Raw genomic sequence first — 27,559 nt, 5'->3', positions numbered from 1 at the left:
TACTTTAGACTCTGAGTTTAAAGGGGCACATTTTACAGTTAGATTTAGGAGAATAATGCAGGATCTGACGTTGAGTTTGAAACAGTTATTCTGACTACTTCAAGAATAATAACTAGGGAGGGTCAGGCACATGCATGGGGAGTATTGTGGATGTTACTACAGGAGTTCAGGATAGAGATGGTAGCGAGTTGGATCAGAGTGGAGGAGAATGTTATTGTAGTAATCCAGGACGGAGACAGTGGTAACTTGGACCACAGTGGATAAGTGACAAATAGACATAGAATTTACATTTTGAAGGTAGATAAGATTTATAAAGGATTGTATGTTGGAAATTAGGGAAATGAGAAATCAAGGTTAACACAAAGATATTGGACTTCTCCAACTAAAAATAGTGACACTTATAGAGAACATATTATGATGCAAGTTATTTAAAAGGTGGAAAATATATTTGTGTATGCATGTATATGTTCCTATATTTGCAAAAATAGTATAAGGAAAAACAAAATACACAAGATGGCTAAAATGACTATGTACAGGGAATGAAGGAGAATTGGGTAAATGAGGAAAGGGAAGAAATCATGATTTCTTAGAGCATAGATTGTTTATCATTATGATTTTTGAATCTTCTACATGTAAAACTATTATAAAAATAAAATTAAAACAAGAGGAAAGTCAAGCAATCTTTTTACTTTTGAATGCCTATCGTGTGCCAGGAACTATGCTAAAGCACTTTGTATATGTAATCCATAGCCTCTCTGGCTTTCTCATTTTTAAATGGTGATGATATACGTATCTTGCAAAGCTGGCATATCTGATTGACAGATATTAGACATAACATATCTCAGAAAATGCCCAACATGGAGTAAGCAGTCAGTAATAGGTGGTTGCCATTACTATAGTTTAAGACTGTGGAACAAGTAAATGTTGGAATATAATTCAAACTAGACTTTTCTGATGATAAAGTCTCACTGTCTTTTATGAAAAGAACATAGGCAGAGGCGCTCCACAGTGCTCCATACAAAAGCGAACTGTTATGGGTGCCCTGTTGAACTGGCAAACTGAGACCTGAGAAAGCTGAACTTGAGACTGAACGGGACTTGGACAGTGAGCCAGTGCAGGAAATCCCAGGGACACAGCGTTTGGGGTAGCGCAGTGCAACAAACAAAACGGTGATTCCAAACGCTCCCAGTGAGGAGGTTCCCTTAAAGCGCAGCTCCGTGGGGAGGGGCATCCGCCATTACCAAGGCAATCAGCCCCTACTGAGGTACACACTCATTGCTGACACAGCCTGCCATTGCCAAGGCAACCTGGTACAACAGAGAGACTCCGCTGCAGGGCGTAGCCCATGGCAGCAGGGCGGAGACCACAGCAGAAGGGCAGAGCCTGCAGCAACAGGGCGAACCTCACACCAGCAGGGTGGAGCCTCGGCAGGCAAATAGTGACTAGACTGCCTCCTAGCTGGGTAGGACAGCAAAGCGGACACTCAAAAATAAAGCCCCAACCCCTTCAGAAAGAGCAGCTGGGAAAAAAAAGGGTTTTTTTTTTATGAGTTCTGTTGCAGCAGAATTAAACATAGCAGCCTAACAGCACTGAATGAACAATAGAGCTCACAGCTCAGCAATTGAGCTCCTATAAAGTACAGACTGTCTCCTCAAGCAGCTCCCTGACCCCTCTATATCCAAAAGACTGACATTTGGCAGGCATCATTCTAGGACAAAGATAACAGAAAAAGAAACTGGTAGCACCCCTCATTGTTCTGAAGCTGCTATAGGTGCACCCCAGACAAGCAGAGCCTGGAGTGGACCTCTGCAGTCGTACAGCGAAGGGGCTAGACTGGTAGAAGGAAAACCAAGTAACAGAAATACTTCATCATCAACAATCTGGGTGTCCATTCAGAGACCCAATCGAAAAGTCAGCAACTACACAATGACAGGTGGATAAATACACAAAGATGGGAAAAAACCAGCACAAAAAGGAGGAAAACACCCGAAACCAGAACACCTCACCTCCTAGAAAGGACCCTCACCAGCAAGGGAACAAAGCTGGATGGAGAATGACTGTGACAAAATGACGGAATTAGACTTCAGAAGGTGGATAATGAGAAACTTTTGTGAGCTAAAAGAACATGTATTAAATCAATGCAAAGAAACTAAGAACCTTGAAAAAAGATTTGAGGAAATGATAACAAGAATGGATAACTTTGAGAGGAATATGAATGAATTAAAGGAGATGAAAAACACAATATGAGAACTTTGCGAAACATGCACAAGTTTCAATAGCCGAATTGACCAAGCGGAAGAAAGAATATCAGAAGTCAAAGATCAACTCAATGAAATAAAACGAGAAACCAAGATCAGAAAAAAAAGCGCAAAAAGGAATGAACAAAGTCTCCAAGAAATGTGGAACTATGTGAAGAGACCTAACCTACATTTGATAGGTGTACCAGAATGTGACGAACAGAATGAATCCCAGCTGGAAAATACTATTCAGAACATTATCCAGGAAAATTCTCCCCACCTAGCAAGACAGGCCAACACTCAATTACAGGAAATACAGAGAACATCACAAAGATATTATGCAAGAAGAGCAACCCCAAGGCACATAATCGTCAGATTCAACAAGGTTGAAATAAAGGAGAAAATACTAAGAGCAGCCAGAGAGAAAGGTCGGGTTACCCACAAAGGAAAGCCCATCAGACTCACAGCAGATCTCTTGGCAGAAACTCTACAAGCCAGAAGAGAGTGGGGGCCAATATTCAACATCCTTAAAAAAAAGAATTTTCAACCCAGAATTTCATATCCAGCCAAACTGAGATTCAGAAGCGAAGAAAAAATAAAATTCTTTGCGAACACAGAGATTTTGTCACCACCAGGCCTGCTTTACAAGAGCTCCTAAAAGAGGTACTACACATACAAAGGAATAACCAGTACCAGCCCTTACAAAATCACACTAAACGCTAAAGAGCATCAACATAATGAAGAATCTACAACAACTAACGGGCAAAACAGCCAGCTAGCATCAAAATGGCAGTATCAAATTCACACATAACAATATTAACCCTAAATGTAAATGGACTAAATGCACCAATCAAAAGACAAAGACTGGCAAATTGGATAAAAATCCAAAACCCATCAGTGTGCTGTATCCAGGAAACCCATCTCACATGCAAGGATACACAAAGGCTCAAAATAAAGGGATGGAGGAAGATTTACCAAGCAAATGGACAGCAAAAAAAAGCAGGAGTTGCAATTCTCATCTCTGATAAAATAGACTTTAAAGCAACAAAGATCAAAAGAGACAAAGAAGGCCATTACATAATGGTAAAAGGATCGATACAACAAGAAGAGCTAACGATCCTAAACATATATGGACCCAATACAGGAGCACCCAGATACATAAGGCAAGTTTTAATGACTTACAAAGAGACTTAGACTCCCACACAATAATAGTGGGAGACTTCAACACTCCACTGTCAATATTAGACAGATCACCCAGACAGAAAATCAACAAGGATACCCAGGGCTTGAACTCAGACCTGGAGCAAGCAAACCTCATAGATATTTACAGAACTCTCCACCCCAAATGCACAGAATATACATTCTTCTCAGCACCACATCACACCTACTCTAAAATTGACCACATAATTGGAAGTAAAGCACTGCTCAGCAAATGCAAAACAACTGAAATCATAACAAACAGTCTCTCAGACCATAGTGCAATCAAGTTAGAACTCAGAATTCAGAAACCAACCCAGAACCGCACAGCTTCATGGAAACTGAACAATTGGCTCTTGAATGTTGACTGGATAAACAACGAAATGAAGGCAGAAATAAAGAAGTTCTTTGCAACCAATGAGAACGAAGACACAACATGCCAGAATCTCTGGGACACATTTAAAGCAGTCTCTAGAGGAAAGTATATAGCAATAAGTGCCCATATGAGAAGAATGGAGAGATCCAAAATTGACACCCTATTGTCAAAATTGAAAGAGTGAGAGGAGCAAGATCAAAAAAACTCAAAACCCATCAGAAGACATGAAATAACTAAGATCAGAGCTGAACTGAAGGAGATTGAGACACGAAAAAACCCTCCAAAAAAATCAATAAATCCAAGAGCTGGTTTTTTGAAAAGATCAACAAAATAGACAGACCACTAGCCAGACTGATTAAAAAGAAAAGAGAGAACAACCAAATAGATGCAGTAAAAAATGATAAAGGGGAAATCACCACAGATTCCACAGAAATTCAAACCATCATCAGAGAATATTACAAACAACTCTATACACATAAACTACTAAACCTGGAAGAAATGGATAAATTCCTGGACTCCTGTGTCCCAAGCCTAAACCAGGAGGAAGCTGAAACTATGAATAGACCAATAACAAGGTCAGAAGTCGAGGCAGCAATTAAGAGCCTACCACACAAAAAAAGCCAAGGTCCAGATGGGTTCACAGCCGAATTCTACCAGACACACAAAGAGGAGCTGGTACCATTACTTCTGAAACTATTCCAAATAATCCAAAAAGAAGGAATCCTTCCCAAATCATTCTAAGAGACCAATATCATCCTGATACCAAAACCTGGCAGATACCCAACAAGAAAAGAAAACATCAGGCCGATATCCATGATGAACATAGATGCAAAAATCTTTAATAAAATATTGGCAAGCCGATTGCAACAGCAAATCAAAAAACTTATCCATCATGATGAAGTAGGATTCATCCCGGCGATGCAAGGCTGGTTCAACATACGCAAGTCTATAAACGTAATTCACCACATAAACAGAACCAAAACAAAATCCACATGATTATCTCAATTGACACAGAGAAGGCATTGGACAAAATTCAACAGCCCTTTATGCTAAAAACCCTCAATAAACCCGGTATCAATGGAACATATCTCAAAGTAATAAAAGCTATTTATGACAAACCAACAGCCAATATCATACTTAATGGGCAAAAACTGGAAGCATTCCCTTTGAAATCCGGCATTAGACAAGGATGCCCTCTGTCACCACTCCTATTCAATATAGTACTGGAAGTTCTAGCCAGAGCAATCAGGCAAGAAAAAGAAATAAAGGGTATTCAAATAGGAAAGGTGGAAGCCAAATTGTCTCTATTTGCAGACGACATGGGAGTATACCTAGAAGACCCCATCGCTTCAGGCCAAAAATTCCTGAAACTGATAAGCAACTTCAGCAAAGTCTCAGGATATAAAATCAATGTGCAAAAATCACAAGCCTTCCTCTACACCAATAACAGACTTAAAGAGAGCCAAATCAAGAACGAACTGCCATTCACAATTGCTACAAAAAGAATAAAATACCTTGGAATACAACTCACAAGGAACGTAAGGGACTTCTTCAAGGAAAACTACAAACCACTGCTCAACGAAATCAGAGAGGACACAAACAGATGGAGAAACATTCCATGTTCATGGTTAGGAAGAATTAATATTGTGAATATGGCTATGCTGCCCAAAGTAATTTACAGAATCAATGCTATACCCATCAAGCTACCATTGACTTTCTTCACAGAACTGGAAAAAACCACCATGAACTTCATATGGAACCAAAAGATAGCCCGCATAGCCAAGTCAATTCTAAGCAAAAAGAACACAGTGGGGGGCATCACACTACCGGATTTCAAACTATACTACAAGGCTACAGTAATCAAAACAGCATGGTACTGGTACCAAAACAGAGATATAGACCAATAGAACAGAACAGAGGCATCAGAGGCAACACAACATATCTACAACCATACAATCTTTGATAAACCTGACAAAAACAAGCAATGAGGAAAGGATTCCCTGTTCAACAAATGGTGCTGGGAAAACTGGGTAGTCATGTGCAGAAAGCAGAAACTGGACCCCTTCCTGACACCTTACACCAAAATTAACTCTAGATGGATTAAAGACATAAACATAAGACCTGGCACAATAAAAACCCTAGAAGGAAATCTAGGCAAAACCATCCAGGACAGAGGAGTAGGCAAGGACTTCATGAACAAAACACCAAAAGCATTGGCAACAAAAGCCAAAATAGACAAATGGGACCTAATGAAACTCCACAGCTTCTGCACAGCAAAAGAAACAGTCTCTAGAGTGAATCGGCCACCAACAGAATGGGAAAAAATTTTTGCAGTCTACCCATCTGACAAAGGGCTGATATCCAGAATTTACAAAGAACTCAAACAGATTTACAGGAAAAAAACAAACAAGCCCATTCAAAAGTGGGCAAAGGATATGAAAAGACACTTTACGAAAGAAGACATATATGAGGCCAACAATCATATGAAAAAATGCTCATCATCACTGGTCATCAGAGAGATGCAAATCAAAACCACCTTGAGATACCATCTAACGCCAGTTAGAATGGCGATCATTAAAAAATCTGGAGACAACAGATGCTGGAGAGGATGTGGAGAAAAAGGAACACTTTTACACTGTTGGTGGGAGTGTAAATTAGTTCAACCATTGTGGAAGACAGTGTGGCGATTCCTCAAGGCCTTAGAAATAAAAATTCCATTTGACCCAGCAATCGCATTACTGGGTATATATCCAAAAAACTATAAATCGTTCTACTATAAGGACACATGCACACGAATGTTCATTGCAGCACTGTTTACAATAGCAAAGACCTGGAATCAACCCAAATGCCCATTGATGATAGACTGGATTGGGAAAATGTGGCACATATGCACCATGGAATATTATGCAGCAATCAGAAATGATGAGTTTGTGTCGTTTGTAGGGACATGGATGAATCTGGAGAACATCATTCTCAGCAAACTGACACAAGAACAGAAAATGAAACACTGCATATTCTAACTCATAGGCGGGCGATGAAAAATGAGAACACATGGATACAGGGGAGTACTAAGCACTGGGGTCTATTGGGGGGAAAAGTGGAGGGCCAGTGGGAAGGGGAGGTGGGGAGGGATAGCCTGGGGAGAAATGCCAAATGTGGGTGAAGGGGAGAAGGCAAACAAAACACACTGCCATGTGTGTACCTATGCAACTGTATTGCATGCTCTGCACATGTACCCCAAAACCTAAAATGCAATAAAAAAAAAAGAAAAGTAACATAACAGCTGATGTCTCTGATTTCACTATGCCAGGTGTGTGGGAGTGATGGAATATAGATATGTGGAATGTCAGTCCCAAGAGGACCAGGAATATTCTCAGAACAAATGTTTGGAGCAAACACAGAAGTGATCCAGACCTGAGACTTGCTGGGAGGTCAGTTATAAAGAGGGCAATGAGTTAGGACCCAGCCAAGTGCTCATGTACTAAGTACACACAAACACTGAAGTTTAAGTACAGACAAAAAGTCTGATACCAATCAAGCCAGCAGATCCTGGAGTCAGTGAAATTAAATCCTACTTTAGTATCCACCATAGCCAAATGTTTGCCTTCTCCTGAAACTGGAATCAATCCCCACATTATAGGAAGGCCAGGTTCTGTTCAAAAGTAAGTTTGTGAAGAAGGGGCATCTACTGAGCTAGAGTGCAGTTAAGGAGTAGAATCATCAGTTCCCAAACATTTTTTTAAAAATTGGACTTGACTAGGGGTCTTTGAGAAAGTGTCTTTCTCATTTATATTTTAAACAAATTGAGAAGTAAGACAAATGGCAGGTGGGAAGCTGAAGCATAACCTTGGTGAAGGTCAAGGTGAAGCACATGACATCCAGTGGCCTTTCTAACAGCAGATCCCAGAATCTGACAGACTGCTCACCCAAGTCAATTCTGTTACCACCAGCTCAGAGACAGAGCCTGGCCCCATGAAAAACAGAGCTTCTGTTTCCTATGAGCATTTCATTCCTTGTTAGCAGCTTGCACCCAAGAGGAAAACAGCCACAGTTAACCAAGTATCCTGGGTTTTCTTCCCGAATTTACCACTCACGTAAGTCCCCCCAGCTCCTCAGGAGTAGTGTCCACAAAAAGGCAAGAAGTATCCCCCAGGAAGCTCAAGCAGAAGAGGCTCCACTGGCTCCCAGATTTATTAGTAGTTCTTTTCAGGCGAGGCACACCTGGAGAAGAGATTTCAGTTCTCTTTGCTCATAGTTCTTCAAAAAGAAATCTATCAGATTTCAGAGCTAAATATATCTGTTGATGAGGTCAAATTTCCAATAAAGAAAAGTTTTCTGAAGCACTGACAGGGTGTTTGAGATAACTTGGCAGAACTAGATGCCATTTTTAGAAAAACAATTAAAACTACACTCATCTTTATGTTAAGCAAACAAAACTCCAGGCTTCCTCTCTCCAACATGGACAAGTGGGCAGCAAATACAAGCAGATACAAATGGAATCAAATCAAATATGGGGCATGGCAGTAACTGTCATAAAAGTAGGGGAAGTCAGATATTTATCCAATAAATATGTAGGAAGCACTTACCATGTGACAGGAACAATGCTGTGAATCATAAGAAACTGCATTTGTCCTGTGGGAGCTTATAGTCTTATGAGAGATATAGACAGGTAATCAGACAATTACTATGAAACCACATATACATTATTAGAAATGTGTAGGGTGCTTTGAAAGCAGGAAGGGGGCACCATATCTAGTCTTGGGGCTGGAGGAAAGGATTTCTGGAGAAGATTTTAAAGAACAAGCAGTTGTTTGTCAAGACAGAGGGGCCAGAGGGGAGGAGGTGACAGAGAAATACTAAATAGAGGAGACAACAAACTAGTCTGCAGTTCAGAGAGGATGGTGATTCCAGAGAAGTAAACAGAGTCAAAAATGGATAATAATGGAATATAGGATATAGTGTGTGTGTGTGTGTGTGTGTGTGTGTGTGTGTGTGTGTGTGTGTGTTTGTATGTGTGTGTGTTTTGGGTGGATGAGTAGAAAAGTGGAGGATAATTGATAAATAATAAATCTTGAGATTTAGATACTTGAATATATTAAATATATTTAAGATATGAATAATAAGAATATAGTTATATCATGAATATATGTTAAATATATATTCAAGTATATAAATGTATCAAAGGACAAAGTCATAAAGAGAACTGTAAGCCATGTTGGAATTAATTCCTAGAGCAAAGAGGGCAAATAAGCAGGTGCATGACAATATATCTGTTATCACATCTGTGCTTTTAAAATGTCAGTGGCTACAATGCGGAGCATGTAGGAATGACTGCCTTGAAGTATGTGATCATCACACTACTATCTTGTTTGTTTGTCTGCACTTGTTTGACATGCTGCTGTAGTAACTATTACAATTGGGGCTTACAAAAGGTGAGCCTTCTGTCCACTAATATGTGCACTCATGTGTCTTTGAGTTATAAAAGTCATTGCAATAATTTCTTCTCAACATGGAAGCCATAGACGTTGGACTTCCAGAGGAGAGTCTCCAGTTTTTCTAGATTTAGTCCCAGTCTCCAGCTTCCCTGCCCTCACCCTCTTTATTTTGACGTGGCACTTGTTCTCAGGTGTTAATTGAAATAAACATTCAAGATAGGACTGACATGACAGACATCATCTTGCCCTCAAAACCACATCTCATCTCTTCACCATGGCCCACTGCCCTTTCTTTGACCCATGCTTGTACAACTCAGTTCACTCTTCAGGTTTCAGCATAAATATTATTTCCCTAGGAAAGCATTTTCTGACCTCCTGCCCTAAACTATCTTAGATCGTTTTGTAACATGCTTTTATAATATTCCATAATTCTTTGAAATATTTACTTTACTTGTTCATTGTACATCTTCTCTGAGGGCAGAGGTTATAGCTTTCTAAGCCTAGCACATTGCTACCTAGCTGGTACTCAATAAATATTTGTTTACTGGGTAAATGACCTCTGTGACTAGAAAGACATGATACCTCATGTAACTAGAGCTTTGTTTTTAATGTCTCTCCAAAAGTCCCCTGGCATTCCAAGATATGCCTGAAATCCAGGGTGAACACATCATAAAGTCAAGGCTTTTGCTTTGTGAGGCTTTGAAAGTGGACAGAAGATTCATGTTGCATATCTCACAAAAGGCTTCCTTTCCAAAAGATCATATTATGATCAGGAAAGGTAGTCAACAAATCTACAAGAACATACTATCAAAAAAGTTGAAATTTTTGTTTGATTGCTTGCACTGGGGTAAATCGAGAAATTTTCAGGTAAACATGAAGAATCTGGGCAGCTAAGAAATGAGATAAGGAAAGGAAAACTACAATAAATGACTCCATCACCTCCACAGGTGTTGTTGAGGACCCAGCTGGGTGCTAGCCACTGGAAGAACTGGTGACTCACACCCTTCAGAAGCTCACAGTTTCTAACCTGTAGACCCATGGTTCTATTTTTTAAAAAAATACAGCTGCATTTACCTCTGCTGCTGCTGCTGCCAGTCCACCTTCTGGAATGAGAGGAGGATGTTTCTTTTTACCAAAGCGACAGAAATGCAGTGTTTCTTATCTGTTTATCTGCATGCTGTTTTTCTTATTAACTCCTCCAATAAATATTTATTAAATGTTCACTGTGGGACAATCTCTATGGTAAGTGAAATAAAGTAACAAGATATTGCTTCATTTCTATATCTTGTCCTCTTTCCTTTTCAACGAAGAAAAAGTAATGTCAACATAAATTCATATAAAAGAATAATATTCAATGTCCTGTGCTTTGCTTATCTTCTATTAATAGCGATCTGCCCAGCTGGACTTATTTTTGAACCCCTACTCTATGTCAGGTCTATGTAGTACAGGCACTACAGAAGAACAAAGAAGGAAATTTGTAAACCCTATCCTCCACGAACTTACAACACACTTGAAGAAAGACGATACAATCACTTAAAAAAGAAACCTTTATTCTTGTTCTTATTACTCATTTTTCTAAATCTGATCTAAAAACATTCATTTTCTCTCCAAGAAGCTAAGCAGGCAGTAACATCAAAGAAAATACTTTGCTTTAATATTCTCTTATTCTTCCTTGGTTACAATTTTTATTTCACTGGGTTTTTAGCACATACGAACCTAAACAAATAGTTTCCTTCACTAATCCTCTCTGCCTCTTTCAACTCTCCTACCTTCATTGATGCTGGTTTTGCAAGTACTGAAGACAATTTTTCTAGCAAGCTCTCATCACTGAATCATTCCAATTTTGATCTTTTGAGAGCAACTTGGATTTACAAATGTTTGTTAATCATGGTTTCAATTGAAAGGGAAGAGCTTCTGGTTTTTATTTCTTTGTAAGCTAAGGTTTCCCACTTTCATTTGGCTGCAGTCAGTTTCATAAACAAGACTTACTCATATTTATTATTTTGCTAAAATTAGCAGGATGTTCAGTCACGGGTGTTACCAGAGTCTTAGGGAATTGCACTTTTCACTTTAAGGCAGGATAGCTTTGTGATGGATGGCTCCCTGGGCTCTTTGACTCTGCTTTCTGCTGTTTCTTTCTCCAGCCCATTGCATGCTGCTGTTTGTCTTGCAAAATGTCTGACAACTGAGAGTGGAGATAAAGCACTTAGAGCTAGATGGAGCTGGGGAAAGAGAGAGAGAGTTCAAGTAGATCAACACGTTCCTTGAGATGCAACGAGCTGGTCCTAACTCATGTATCAGATCCTGTACCTAGATGACCTTATTTACTCCTCATTATAGCCATATGAAATAGATGCATGTTATAGATAAGAAACAGACTGGAGGAAGTGAAATATCCTGTTTTAAGTCTTGTGATTCCCAAGGTGCAGAGCCCAGTTTCAATTCCGGGTGAGTCTGGAATGGCCATCTGTCCTCTGTGTTCTCTTACAAGATGCTGCACCCCCATAGAGCCCTTGCCATGGAGGATTGCCACTGTCCTTTTCTTCTCTCTCAGTTAATCTCTGAACTCATAAAGAATGTGGATTCTGTCTTGTCCTCATCCCACGAATCTACTTCAATTCCTGGCACATCGTGGGTGCTCACTATTATCTGTGGACAGAAAAAAAAGAATGAATACATCTGTTTGCTTTGCCTTTCTCAAAGATTGTAACCATCACATATAATGATATATGGGAGACATTTGTAATAATGAAGTACTACATAAAGGTGTATGTTGACATGGGCATATCTTGTATCTTTATTACTAGGTTCTGTCTTTTGAAAAAAAATACTGTATTCTGCTGGTATTTGTGTCTTCTACATTGCCTAGCTGAATCTTAATAGTTGGAGACATTTAATAAATACTAATTGATTCAATAAATTTATGACAGTTTATAAAAGCAAGATATAAAAAGCACATGATTAGCTCTGTGTTTTTAAAAGATCACTGTAGCAAAAGGGAAAGATATTTGGAAGGAGGTAAACATAAAAATAATGGGGAAAACAATCAGAAGATACAGAAGATAAACTACAAAGTCTTAACCTCAAAACATGTCAAAAGGCATCAGTTGAAGCAATGTTCTCTTTATATATCTGTCTAATCTACCAAGATATAAAATTAAAATCTATAGGAATCAGAATAATCATTTATATGTGTGGCAGTATTGAACACTTTTCACATGGTCATCAGTAAATTTAGACCTTTTAAAAAATAAAATCTCTAAAAAGGAACGTGAAAACAATTTTCTCAAAATAGTTATTTTTGTTTCAAAGCTTTTGCAAAAAAAGTCTATCCTAATTAGCATTCAGTTTTGCAATAGTAAGTGGGAATGGCAGGTTGTACCTTTCCCTTTAGGATACAGCTCCTCTGGGACCTTCCCATCTGTTTCTGCTTTGGTTGGAGGCAATTTCTCTATTTCAATTTGTATATGGATTCTACCTCCATGTCATGTTTCACTTGCCCTGTATGCTAAGAAAATGCTAAATGTTAGAACTGAGAAATGAGATGCCATAATGGTAGTACTGCTTCTTGTGTTGTCATAATGTTCTAAATATTGAAGAAGAGGATCTAGCTAAAAATAATTTTCCAGGTATTGATGTCAGTGTTGCTATTAAAGCAGCAAAGTGCTTAAAATATCATTCCACAGTTGACAAACAGATCCACCGTATGGCTTCAGAATATCTTCTTGACTATGTAACAAGAAATATGGATGTTTTTTAATATTAAAGGATTTAATATTAAAAAACATTGTATGAATTTGTAAAACTGAAAAATATGCACAAATGCTCTAATTTTTGCTTAAAGATGTTTTGTCCTAAAGAAAAAAATTCTAGCATGAGTAAGATAAAATCTTAATGATGAATGTAAAAAAAAAAAAAAAGATTCACGTAATAAAGTTGGCGGGACATGAGGGGCAGGGATGAGATTTTCTTCTGTCTATCATATATTAATATCCATACATACCTGTATGTTTTGATATGAGAATAGTCATCTATCACAAAAAATATCTGCCACATGTGTGCTTGATATGAATTAATAATTTTTATTTTGTTTCATTTTGTTTTGTTCTTATTTTGTAAGTGATAGAAATAAAAAGGAGATCTATAATGAAAAAGCTGATTAAGAACATCTCAGCGTTCCTTGTCAATGTTGATGAGGTAACATTTTCATTTTATTGGAGGAAAACTGATGCTCAGAAGGCGGAGGTAATTGTCCAAAGTCACAAAGTATCAAAGCTGAGCATTAAATGTACATTTCGTGCCATCTTTTTTGTGACTCTTTATCCAACGTATTTTGCCTTTTGAGGGAGGCAGAGAAACACAGTAAAAATATCACTAGCCTAGAAGATGAAACAAACAAAACAAAACAACTGTGTTGAGGCTTGGTTTCCTCCCTGACTAAATGGATAACCTTGAGAAATGAATTTGAATTTTCAGAACCCCAGCTTCCTTGCATATGTAGAATGCCTACTGTGGCAAAGTACTCACTGATATATAACATCATTTTTAGATGGTGATTTTCTGCAAAAGGAATTCTAAATTTTCAAAACTCCAAGGCAACATCCTGTAATCATCAATACATAATTATAATACAGATGTAGAGATTTCTACAGTGTTTAAGTGCACGAGACTTCAGAAGAATGAAAGATCACTTATTTCTGTCTAATTTACACCCATTTACTCTTATTCTGAAGAAAAGCTTCCCTCATTTTAGTAAAAACTTGTGGATCAAAATATGCTAAAGATATGAAGGAGAAGTCTCCACTGGAAAATCCACAGAATCTCAAACTTAACATCCTCCAAAATAAACTTGTTATCTTTAAGCTTCTCTTCCTCCACTAATCTTCTAAAAAAATTTTTTTTTAACTAGAGAACTCAGTCATCTTTTATTTTTGCCTCTTCACTTCCCAATTTTAGCCACTCTTCTATCATACTATTTCTATTTCAGGAATTCCGTTTTAACCCTCTCTTACTCTAATAAGTACATAGTCCTCTAGACCATATGCCCTGTCACGCTTTTACCTATTTACTTCATGCCACAATGCACACTCTCTTTAGTTTATCCATGAACTTTTAAAGAGGTTCTTCTGGCTCTCACCCCTAATCATTTCCTCATCATTTTGTATTTCCCATTGTGCTCTATGACAAGTTAAAATCCAAACCCTTTCTCATGATCTAATGAACAGTTACCAATCAGATCGTATGAATTTTTCTGAACTTAGCTCCCCTGCCTTCATCAGCTCACCTTTCCTTTCTTTTCCCTCATCTCCTGAACAACTCTTGCTACATTTCTCATAATTCTTGAACTTCCATATTTTTCATGACTTATGCCTCAGCACATGCCCTCAATGTCCAGGAAGGTTTCCCTTTACTTTTCTGACCCATTATTCATTCTTTAACTTGAGCTATATCATTGTTTTTTTATCCCTTCTTTCTGTATTTGCCTTTTCTTGAGATGTAATTCACATAGGCAATTCATCATTTCAAAGTGTACACATAAGTGGTGTATTAGTGCCCCATTCTACAGGTGCCAATTTACTGTATTAGTTTATTTACATGCTGCTGATAAAGACATACCCAAGACTGGCAATTTACTAAGGAAAGAGGTTTAATGGAGGACTCACAGTTCCACATGGTTGGGGAAGCCTCACAATCATGACAGAATGCAAGGAGGAGCAAGTCACCAGTCTCTGTTCACAGCCAAACCATATCAAGTGATTTTTAGTAGAGTCATTAACTTCTGCAACCATCACCAGAATTTTATTTCAGAAAAATTTTATCACCCCAAAAAGAAACACCATACATACTAGCAGTTACTACCATTCAACTAGTCAGCTCTGGGCAATGACTAATTTACTTTCTGCCTCTATGAATTTGTCTATTTTGGATATTTTATGTAAATGGAATCAGTCCAAATACGGCCTTTGTGTCTAGCTTCTTTTACATAGCATAGCGTGTTCAAGGTTCATTCATGTTGTAGTATGTACTTCATTCCTTTTTGTGGCTGAATAATATTCATTGTATGGATATACAGCATTGTGTTTATTCCTTAATTGATCAACGTTTGTGTTATTTCCACTTTTTGGCTACTATGGATTATGCTTATTGTATTTATTTTCAAAGCATATTTAATTTGTGTTTTAACTATTACTATAAAGCTTCTAAAAAGCAGCTTTCTCAATTCTTGAGCCCCACTTTTTAAGAAAACCATTTTTAATTTTTAGGCCTTTCTTCAGATTTTGCATTCATTTTCAATGTAAGTTATTCATTTTCTTCAATTTTAGACAAATCTATTTATATTCTACCAGAGACAAGAAGAATTTAGGACTTTTCTGTCCTATCTATACTTTCTTCCTTTCTCTCCATATTCTTTAGAAAATTTATTTCAAAAGTTTCTGTTATTTCAATATCCAGCATATAAATTGCTATGTAAACATTGTTCACAGCTAACCTTACTGGATTTGCACATTATTTATGGCCATATAATGCTTACACTTAATGCAGATTATTATTACATATAAATGAATATGAGAGAGAGAGTGTGTGTGTGCATGTGTGTGTGTGCATAGCAAATATCTTGGTCTTTTTTTAGTCTAATGTCTGTAAAAATTTATAGCAGTTATATCAAAGCCTTCTTTTAATTAAAAAAACTAGTTTTCCTCTCTATAAGTTCTTTGAGCTTTGTCTTATCATGTGCCCTTCCTCTTACTATTTTTCTTAAAAACATAGTACTGATAATCAAAACAGATATATGGACCAATGGAACAGAACAGAGGCCTCAGAAATAATACCACACATCTACAACCATCTGATCTTTGACAAACCTGACAAAAACAAGCAATGGGGAAAGGATTCCCTATTTAAAAAATGGTGTTGGTAAAACCAGCTAGCCACATGACATGCAGAAAGCCAAAACTGGATCCCTTTCTTACGCCTTATAGAAAAATTAACTCAAGATGGATTAAAGGCTTAAATTAAGACCATAAAAACCATAAAAAAGAATCTAGGCAATAACATTCAGAACATAGGCACAGGCAAAGACTTCATGACTAAAACACTAAAAGCAATGATAACAAAAGCCAAACTTGACAAATGGGATCTAAATAAACTAAAGAGCCTCTGCACTGCAAAAGAAACTATCAGCAGAGTGAAAAGGCAACCTATATAAGGGGAGAAGATTTTTGCAATCTGTTTATCTGACAAAAGGCTAGGATCTAGAATCTATAAAGAACTTAAACATATTTATAAGAAAAAAAACAGCCCTATCAAAAAGTGGGTGAAGGATATGAACAGACATTTCTAAAAAGAAGACATTTATGTGACCAACAAACATGAAAAAAGCTTGTCATTACAGAAATGCAAATCAAAACCACATTGAGATATCTCTCATGCCAGTTAGAATGGCAATCATTAAAAAGTCAGGAAACAACAGATGCTGGAGAGGATGTGGAGAAATAGGAATGCTTTTACACTGTTGGTGGGAGTATACATTAGTTCAACCATTGTGGAAGACAGTGTGGCAATTCCTCCAGGATCTAGAACTAGAAATACCATTTGACCCAGCAATCCCATTAGTAGGTATATACCCAAGGGATTATACATTGTTCTACTATAAAGACACATGCACACATGTTTATTGCAGCACTGTTCACAATAGCAAAGACTTGGAACCAACTCAAATGCCCATCAGTGATAGACTGGATAAAGACAATGTGTCACATATATACCATGGAATACTATGCAGCCATAAAACAGGTGAATTCATGTTCTTTTCCAGAACATTGATGAAGCTGGAAACCATCATTCTCAGCAAACTAACATAAGAAAAGAAAACCAAATGCCTCATGTTCTCACTCATAAGTAGGAGTTGAACAATGAGAACACATGGACACAGGGAAGGGAATATCACACACCAGAGCCTGTTGGAGGATGGGGGCTAGAGGAGGGATAGCATTAGGAGAAACACCTAATATAGATGATGGGTTGATGGGGGCAGCCAACCACCATGGCACGTGTATACCTATGTAACAAAACTGCACGTTCTGCACATGTACCCCAGACTTAAAGTGTAATAAAAAATAAATTTAAAAAATTATATTCCAGTTTCATTGATGTATTCTCTTTCTCATATTATTTTTCCTATTAATTTTGGTATCATCTGTATTTCTAGAATTTTCTCAGATAATCTGTGGCTGTTCATTCATAACTTTCAGTGAAATAGAAGTCATAAGGTAATCTTTTTGGTTCTGTTTTTTTCTTGAGAACATCTCTCTTGAATAGTACCATATTGCAGCTATTGTCTTGACTGATTATTCTTTGTCTGATGCACTGCTATCATTATGGGAATTTTTGTGAGGGCTCTTTTGTATGCCATGTTTTTCAATTTTGGTTTACTTTATGGGAACAGACTGATAGTACATGCTAAAAAAGGGTTTGTGAGAGGTATCTGTTTGTCATATATACATACAAAAATAGCTTTATTCTTCATTCACAGTTGATGGATGGTTTAACTGGAAATAAAATTCTAGATTGAAAATTATTTTTTACAGAATTCTAAAAGCAATAATTCATCTTCTTTTAGCTTTCACCAATGCTATTATGAATTCCAAGGTCATCTTGATTGCAAATTTGTTTTATATTAACTACTTTTTCTATTTTTTAGAAGCCTGTAGCATTATCTGTCTCCAGCATTTGAAATTTCACCATTATGTATAGTAGGGTGAGCCTATTTTCACCAGTGTGTGTTGATAGACCCTTAAAATATGGAAAACATGCCCTTATTTTTTAGTGATTTTTTTCCTTAATTGCTTTCATAGGTCATATCGTCTAGGTTTCCTTTGCTCTCTCTTTTTGGAAGCCATATTGTTTAAATATGGGGCATCCTGGGTTAATTTTATAATTTAATTCTATTGAGATTTTCACTTCTAGATTTAATTTTTTAAATTCAAAAACAAAAAAGAGAAGAGAAAAGGAAAACACAGAAACAAAAACAAAAACCCAAAACAAATAACTTGAAAGGTAATGGACAAATGGTAATTGTCTCACTGTACCTGAGAAATCTGTTTAATAAGGATTGATAAAAGACATATCCAACTCAGCTGGTACTGAATAATCTCCCTCCCTCATTAGGAATCAGCAGTACCTGGTTTTTGAAAGGGTGAATTAAAGATGGAACTACTTTATTTCGTTAAAATTTTTGGAAACCATTAAATCTCCAGTTCATTCCCCATAAAATAACTCAAATGTTTCCAATTTTAGTGATTTGTTTCACAGTACAACTTAACCCAACTCTTCCAAGTTTCCTTTCTAGAATAGCCCCTGGTCTTTGTGTGGCTTGCTTCTACTTACTTCTTTTAGGCCGTAACTTTCATATTAGTGACTTCTCAGATGTCTGGCCATCCTTGGTTACATGCTCATAGTTAAGAATGTGGGACTGAAATGGTGTTTGTAAAGCTATTGAGTAATAAATGGTTTGGGCTTGTCAGCTATGTGCTTTATTGTAGGAAGATTAGACTGGACTGTTTATAAAATCTTGATGTCTGTATCTTTAATCCTTTTCTATTGGAATGATCGTATTACGTAAATAAGACTTTTTCAGTTTTTTATCTGCCAGGTGAAAGCATGGTTACCATTGCTCTGGCAAAAAAGTTGGAAAAATCTGTGGGTCTCAAAATCCAGTCTGTGCACACTCTTCTAATCCCACCATTTATGGTATAGAAAGTAGGACTTCTGTTGTTTGGTGTCACTAAGTCCAAAACAAATAGGAAACAAAAGGGCCTCTACCTTCTGCAGAAGAAAACTATTCAAGTGTTCTTCTGGATTGTGAGAAATATCTAGACTGTGAAGAGTTAGGGAAGAGATCTGACTGTTCAAGCATTTATTACATTTTTAAGTGATTCACCTTATTTACCCCCCTTCCCTTCATCGCCTCTCACAGTAAAACCTGGTCTTACTCATTTTCTGTTTTTAGGTAAATCTTTATGATTCTGCATAAACCATGCTGAATCTTAGCCTTATTAATCCCTATTAATGAGTCAACATTCTCAAATATGCTTGTCAATTACCATTTACCCATCTGTTTTCCTAGCTTCCAAATTTTTCTTGTGCTTTTTCTCCTTTCCTGTTTTCCCACTATCTATTGGTTTATTTTTCAAAAAATAGAATGTTTTTGTATTTATAGTGGGAGTTTGGTTTGGAGTAAAATTAGATTTGTGTCTTTTCAATCAGCCATTTTACACAGCAGTCTATAGGGCTTTCAATAGGGATTTTCAATGACAACTACCACTTTTCCAAGTAACTTTTTCTACCCCTCCCTTTCTCTTTTCATCAAAACAATGAACTACTTTTTGTCACTTTACATTAGTTTGCAATTTCTAGAATTGTATATGTATGGAGTCACACAACATTTACCCTTTTTGTCTACATTTCACTCAACATAATTATTTTGAGATCTATCCATGTAGTTGCCTATACCAATAGTGTGATCCTTTTTTATTGTAGAGTAGTATTCCACTGCATATTGAATACATATTCATTGAATACATTGAATTTCATTGTGGGAATATAATTATTTATATATTCGCCCATAGATGGACATTTCAGTTGTTTTGTTTTGGACCATTATAAAATAAAGCTACTATGAACATTCATGTATAAGTTTTTTACAGACATATGCTTTTATATCTTTTCTTTAATTATTTAGAAGTAGAATGCCTAGATCATATGTACATGTATGCTTCAGCTTTTTAAAACCACCAAACTGTTTCCTACAGTGGCTATATCATTTTAAATTTTCAACTTCAGTGCTTGAGGGTTCCAGCTCCTCTATATCCTGACCAAAAATTTTTATGGTCAATCCTTTAATTTTAGACATTCCAATTTGAGTGTAAGGGTATCACATGATTTAATCTACATTTCAGTAAAACCTAATGTTTTTGAGCATCTTTTCTTGTGCTGATTTGTCATTTTTATATTTTTAGTTATGTTTGTTCAAATACTTTGCTCATTTTTTATTGTTTATTATTTAAGAGCCCTTTATATATTCTGAGTACAAAATCTTTATTTTATATATATGATTTGCACCTATTTTCTTCTAGTCTATGGCTCTACTACTTCCGTAACTATAGAACAGTTGGCAAGCTACCAATCCCTCTAAGTTGCCTTATCTGTAAAATGAAGAAAATAATTTTTTAGGGATTAAGGATTAAGTATATTAAGTATTATTAAAATAAACATTATGGATGTTTATTAAGTGGTAGCTAGCATATTTATTTAATGCTCAGATACAAAAGTTAAAGCTATACATTTTTTATGACATATAGCTTTGGAAATATTACTAAGAGTATTTTATATTGTGCAATTCACCATTATTTTTGGTAGCACCAAGATGAAAAAAGCGACTCCAGTTAACCTTTGACAGGATGCTTTCTTGTCACTGAAAATGACTTTATGTTTTTTAAAAGAACTCTTTTAGATTTTTAAAATTATCTGTCTCATAGATCAGATAAGCAAAAAGAAATGGTTACATTATTCCTAGAATTTCTGCATATTCAGAGTCTAAATCTTGTAAAATACTTTTATAGTGAGAGCTATTGATGTCCACATTTTTCAACAAAACATTATGCCCTGTGCCACAAAGACTTTAATTAAATAGGCTTATTTAATTAAGTTAATTTAATTAATGATTGATTTGATTAAATTATTTAATTTAATAGATTTCCACAAAGCATTTATTATGAAAAATTTTAAAGATACAGAGAAATTCAAGGAATAGTAGAATGGAAAACTAGCTCTGCTCTCTACCCAGGATTAGTCATTGATAAATCACAACTGTTGCCTGGTTAACAGCAACTTTATAATAATATCAATTTTCAGTAAATTATAATTTTGGAAATGTCTGAAACAAAAAAGTGTTCATTTTTGAATCAAAGAAATACATTCTGTATATTGCAAGTATGTAACATGAGCACATTATATTTATGTGTTTACAGAGTTTATTTATATACCTTCATATTCATTTTTATGAGCATTTTTATCCAGAGATTTTCAACAATATTAAAAATCTGATGGACTGACATGTTAAATGGTAAGTTCTTATCACAACATAGAGCATGATGCAGAATATGGAAAAAACTAAGTTTTGAGGATCCAAATCTAACACAGTTTCCGTTTTCTTGGATCTTTCTGTCTTTCTGAGAGTCAGTGGAACCTCACATATACTGTTAAGGAGAAATTCAGACAACAAAAATTATAAGCCTAAACCTGGCCCAGATTTTGCTGTTTAACCTTAGGCATTGTTCTCATTCTCCTTTTTTGCAGTAGTTTTTACCATCTGCTATGAAAGGACTCTTGCTGCCTATGGTATTGGTTAAACAGAAAGTCATTAAAACTTTCTCCTATCTCCAGGATATCTGACAAAAAACCTACAAACTGCTACCATCACTTAGAAAAGATGTTGGAAAAAATGAAAATACAAGGTATTACTATTCCGGTTCAACAATGAGATACAGAAAATGTGTAAGCTCATGAAACAGCCTATTCTATAGAGGTTTTCAGGCTACCTGAATAGAACCAGATATGCTCAGGACTTGTAGAACTGACTGAAATGTAAGGAGTAGATCACTTTTCAAACAAAGTAAAATTAGATACAATATCTCTCATGAAGGAGAATGAGTCTGTCAGAATGGGGGAGCACTGCAGACCTATTTTCTGTAAAGGGTGTTTGCTTTTACAAACTGAAAACTAAAACCACCTTTCAGCATATAATTTTCAAAATAATGTGTTTTTTTTTTAAACAAGTGGAAGAAAAAAATCAATGTGTATTTATGGTCAAAAAATTCAATTAGGGATTATCAGCAGGCGAGCACCAACTTGTTTTCTGTCAGTGATCTGAGGGTTGATTTTTATTTTTGATTATATTTATGCCTTTAACTGCTTTTCATCCTCAGAATTTCTTTCTGCTTTTGATCTGAGAATTGACATCACAATAATCATTCTATTTATGTCAAGATGGCCCCATTTCTACATTGTCATCAAGTATCACTTGCCTTTTCTTTACAAGTGGCAGGTGGGAAAAAAATCTTCAACTGATCTCTGAAGAGAAGAATAATAGGCCATCAGTGAAAAAATGGAGTAACTCTCCCTGTGGATGTTTCAAGAGAATCTGTCAGGGAACTTTTACTTGTCGAAAGCAGTTTTTGGGTATAATTAGCTACTAGTTCCACCCCAGAATGTTTTTTCCTGCTTTTCTTATTGGAATTTAACTAACAGTTTACCTTTCCTAACTAAAACTCCTTATTGTTTAGTTCTTTAAACCACAGAATGATAGAGATGATTTGAGACTTAGACATTTTCTAGTGCTTTGTTCTATTTGTTCCATGAAGCTTTTTGTGGGGAGTAAGAGAGAGGACCTGGACCCCTTGTCCCCATTCTCTTCTCCTCTTAGTCTGTTTCTTGTTATTTATAGCAGAATACTAAAAATTGGGTAATTTACAAAGAAAAGGAACTTATTTCTCATGATTATGGACACTGGAAAGTCTAAGGTGTAGGGAGGGACTGCATCTGGTGTTGGCCTTTTTGCTGGTAAGGATGCTGTGTAGAGTCTCAAGGCTGCCCAGGGCATTATATGGCAAGGGGGTTGAGTGTGCTAGCTCTGGTCTCTCTGCCTCTTCTTATAAAGCCACCAGTCCCAGTCCCATGTTAACCCTGTAATCCATTTAGCCCTTTAATCCATGAATGGATTAATCCATACATGAATGCAGAACTCTCGAGACTCAGTTACCTCTGAAAGCCTCCATCTCTCAATACTGCCATATTAGGGATTAAATTTCAACATAGTTTTGTAGGGGAAAAACATTCAAACCAGAGTATCTTCCCTCTGATTAATATATTGGTTTATCTGTTTTGTTTTGTTTGAAGAGAGTTTTCCACTAAGATAGTTGTAAAAAGCCCACCCCATCCTCTGACTTTTCTGATTAGCCAACTAGAGACTTTAAAAATGGGTCAAAGCTTATCTAGTCAACACAGAGCTGGAGCCATAACTTAAACCTTCTCACTTCCAGTCAGCAGTTTTTCCACTATGCTGCATTGTCTCTATTTGGGTATGTGACATATATTGAGTCACCTTTGTTTTTCAGATTTTTTTTTTTTTTTTTTACTTTTCTAGGACCTTACTATTGTGAATTTCAGAAAACCCTCTTGAACTGACTTTAGGTGAAAAGAGAGATAATTTATTGGTGGAATTCAAGGGAATCCAAGGAGTAATTGAAAAACTAGAATCCAGGGAGTAATTGAACAACCAGACTAAAGAGGGAAAGAAGCCACTGGACTTCTGGAGCAGCTAGAACACAGGGTCTGAGTGCTGAGGGCTTTTCTCTGTTGTCTGACTTCCTCTCTGTTCCTTTTTTTCTTTTCTCTTTGCTATTCCCTCTACATACTGGAAAACCCCCTGGCCCCGTTTGGATTTCCAAATTACAAATTTCAACTTCAGCTAACAAGAGAGAAACTGGCGGGGGGCGGTGGCTCATGCCTGTAATCCCAGCACTTTGGGAGGCTGAGGCGGGTGGATCACGAGGTCAAGAGATCGAGACTATCCTGGTCAACATGGTGAAACCCCGTCTCTACTAAAAATACAAAAAATTAGCTGGGCATGGTGGCATGTGCCTGTAGTCCCAGCTACTTGGGAGGCTGAGGCAAGAGAATTGCCTGAACCCAGGAAGCAGAGGTTGTGGTGAGCCGAGATCGCGCCGTTGCACTCCAGGCTGGGTAACAAAAGCAAAACTCCGTCTCAAAAAAAAAAAATTAAACGAGAGAAACTGATCTAAATTAACTCTGCCTTTCCTAAGGCCAACATTGCCAGGAAAGAAAGCTACTTGGTAAGCATGGATTAGGTGGCAATTGCTGGCTGAATCAATTTGGCCAAAGAGAACATTTCCTTTGAAGATGGCTGCTCCCATCTTTATAGGAAACTAGCAGACGAAGGTTGTGAAGGAGGAGAAGCAACAATTCCCAGGAATATAAGGGTTTGGACCAAAAGAAGGCCCAGTTTAGTTAAAAAAATTTTTTTTTTTTTTACAGACAGAGTCTCACTACATTGCCTAGGCTGGTTTCAATCTCCTGAACTTAAGAAATTCTCTCAACTCAGCCTCCCAAATAGCTGGGATTACAGACATAGCCACTGCAACTAGCCTGAATGTTTATCTTAAGTTTTGCACACACACACATGCACACATACACAATGTGAATTTTTAAAAACCTTCAATAGTGCTTAAAAATTGACTTAACAGTTTTCATAAAAGTAGAGTGTAGTAATTTTCCTCAATATTTCTCTATGTATGTTCCATGTCTCTAACAAGAAACTAAAAGCACTTAAAGGTCTTTCTTTAAAGAAGAAAAATAAAGCAATATATCCCCCACAGTACTAAGAATAATGTTAGGTGATATAATCGGTGCTGATTTAATATATATTTAATTAAATAACATTAATAAGGAATTCAGTATTCATCTATTTCAAATAAATTATTTATTTGTTTACTGGCCCCATAATGATCTATCCAAATAAGAACTTTGTTCTATAGAAAGGTGATAGTAATAGTACAGTGTTGTGGGAACATACTTACTTTTATTTGAAATCCAGTCTTCAGGATGTCAACCACTAAATTGATACATGAATGTGATCAAGTCAGAGCCTGTTTCCTCATCTGTAAAATGAACCAAGTGATTTTAAAGTTTATTCCAGAAAAAAAGTGCTATTAAAGCCACAAAACATTATTGTATCAAAAGTAGTAAGTGTGTGCCATCTGTTCACACAACAACTAATGTTTCACCTCTATAGTTTTTGATCTAGATGTTTCAAGCTCCTCTTCTATTAATAGAATTTTCTGAGATTATAGTCGACCAAAAATTTAAGTAATGCTTTGTGATTTTCTATCCATTTAAATTGGTGGATCATAAATTGGAAGGGGACATAAAGATCAGACTCAGTTCCTTCCAAATGCAAGAGTCAATTCTAGGGCGTCCCTGAGAGGTGTTCTTGCAGACAGTGATCAGAGACCTGGCATGTAATTGATGTGCCGGTTCAAATGGTGGATAACTCTAATTGTTACAGACATTTTCTTTTACTGAGCTATAATCTGACTTCCTGTAATTACCTCTCATTGTTATTAATTCTGCTCCCTAGAGCAAAACAAAACAAGTCTTTTCGTTCTTCCACAAGACAGCCTTCAAATATTTGACAGTACTTTTTTCTGCCAACTAAATATTCCATTTCGTTCAACTGTTTGTTTGACCAGAATTTCATGTGGCTTTCTTCTGTATATAGTTGTTTGTCACACAGAATTTGTAACAAACCAGTGATGGGATCTCATCAGTGCGAGGAACAGGAGGGCTATTACCGTTTGGAAATTGGACGCAATATTCTAACAAGTGCAGCATGAGATGCCAATCACATCTAAGGGTGCTACTCCCTATTGTTGCATTATTGAAAACGAGAGGAGTAAGAATCCTCAGATTTTTATTAAATTAACTTTTATCATACTGTGTCTTTTGCCCTAGTAAGAATGAATGAATTACTTGTTTTGTTTTTGTTGTTTCTTTTTAAATCCAAATTTAAGACTACGTGTTTACCCCAGTTGAATGCTTGGTCACACTTGGTGCATGTGATAGCTATGTAGATTCTCAGCTTGGGAATAATAGTTGACTGACAGCTTCAGTCCTCCAATCCCCACATCTGGATCTACCAATTCATTTGCATAGTGGTCATGGTACTCCTGGGCTTTGCCCAGTAAATGACTGAACACAGTGGGAAGTACTAGTGCAAGCAACCCTGGCTCAAAAGCTACCCTCCCTCTGGCAAAAACTTTAAACTTTCCTCTAGTCTGAGACACTTCCTCCTTATTTCTTCCTTCCCCTTTCTTTATTAGGTATCAGGTTTATGGTGCATTCTAAAGGTGCTCTCTGCCTATTCCTGCTTCTTAATTTTTATCATTCACAGGTGTGTTTCCCAAGGAAATCCTCATAATCCAATTCCATTTGGCATTTGCTTTGCAAAGAACCTGAATTACACAGACAATACTAAGAGTGGTCCACGAAGCCTGCCAGTCAGATGAAATTTGGAGCCTGGCTCATTCACCACCTACTGTACAAAATGAAAGCCATTCTGACTGGTCAGGGGAATATAGCTGATTCTTGGCTCAGGGCAGCAGCTTGATTCCTGAAGAATTTCATGGATGGTGACCTCAGAAAATATCCACTATAGGAGAACACCACGAAGGATAGAAGAGAGAATATAGCCAAAAAGCACACTTGGGATTTGATGGGACACAGAGTTCCAGAGACTTCTCAGCTAAGACAGGTCAGGGCCCTGATCATGAGTCCTGAAAGATGGGACTGAAATAGCTTGATGATTGCCTCTGGAGATGTTGACTCTGCAAAACACACTAATCTTGCAAATGTTCTGAGGCATCTAATAAGAACTCCAATACCTCTCTTTAGTAACAGCTAGTATTTCTTCAAGCTGGAAGATTCTGCAGAGCCTCCATCCACCCCCACAAGTTGCCAATCCCCCAACATTTCCACATTCTCTCCTGGCTTCCACGCTTATAACTAAAACAAAATCTCAGCATAGCCTAACATACTGTGTGCTGCACCTGATTGAGGAAAAGGAGATTATATGCCCAAGGAACTGCAAGATTTAGGAAGATGTACCAGCAAGGATCCAGGAGAGGTCACAAACCCTAGTTTGAGTTTTAAGGGTGCTTAATCAAGGAGATAATAACACAAATCTGAATACAAAATTATTCATCTCATTGGGGTTATTTACTTGGTACACAAGAATTAACATCCTGGCAAAGATCCCAGGGGGTCCCAGAAGGCAAAGTCACTGCTAGATGGCTATTAGAAGCACAGAGAAAATAATAACTCAAACTGAGTAAAGTAGAAATACCTGAGTTGTACTTATAGCCAGCAGAGAAAGAAATAATAATAAAGCTGACAGCAAAGAGAACGTTGGGATAAATACATTATGTGAATCCAGGAGACTTTCAAGAGGATCATGGTCCATGAGAAGACTCAGAGAATAGGCATTCACCAGGCCGTCAGGAATGCACTGATGAGACTGCCACCAGAATCACTCAGAAGTTCAATGGTGACTGTCCTTTGTAAGCCAGACCTGAGAGTTGGTCACAGAGATCATTACTATCCATGTGGATGATAGGACCACAAAGTAATAGGGACCAGGTGGCAGTTCTTAACTGCCAAAAGCCAGAAGCCAGAAGCCA

At 37.0% G+C, this 27,559-nt stretch overlaps 1 long non-coding RNA gene across 1 annotated transcript; it reads right to left on the bottom strand.

Annotated features, from left to right (window-relative positions):
* Positions 1–10,854: 10,854 nt before the first annotated feature.
* Positions 10,855–27,512, bottom strand: LOC118144444 (uncharacterized). Its single transcript, XR_004729257.3, has 3 exons — positions 27,226–27,512; positions 24,902–24,982; positions 10,855–11,894 (listed from the first exon to the last, which is right to left on the bottom strand). It is a non-coding gene; the product is annotated as an uncharacterized LOC118144444 (long non-coding RNA).
* Positions 27,513–27,559: the final 47 nt, after the last annotated feature.

Source organism: Callithrix jacchus, chromosome 9 (assembly GCF_049354715.1).
Source record: "Callithrix jacchus isolate 240 chromosome 9, calJac240_pri, whole genome shotgun sequence".
NCBI classification, from domain to species: Eukaryota; Metazoa; Chordata; class Mammalia; order Primates; family Cebidae; genus Callithrix; species Callithrix jacchus.
Note: the sequence above shows the minus strand (reverse complement) of the source record. Positions and strands in the feature narration are given on the sequence as shown.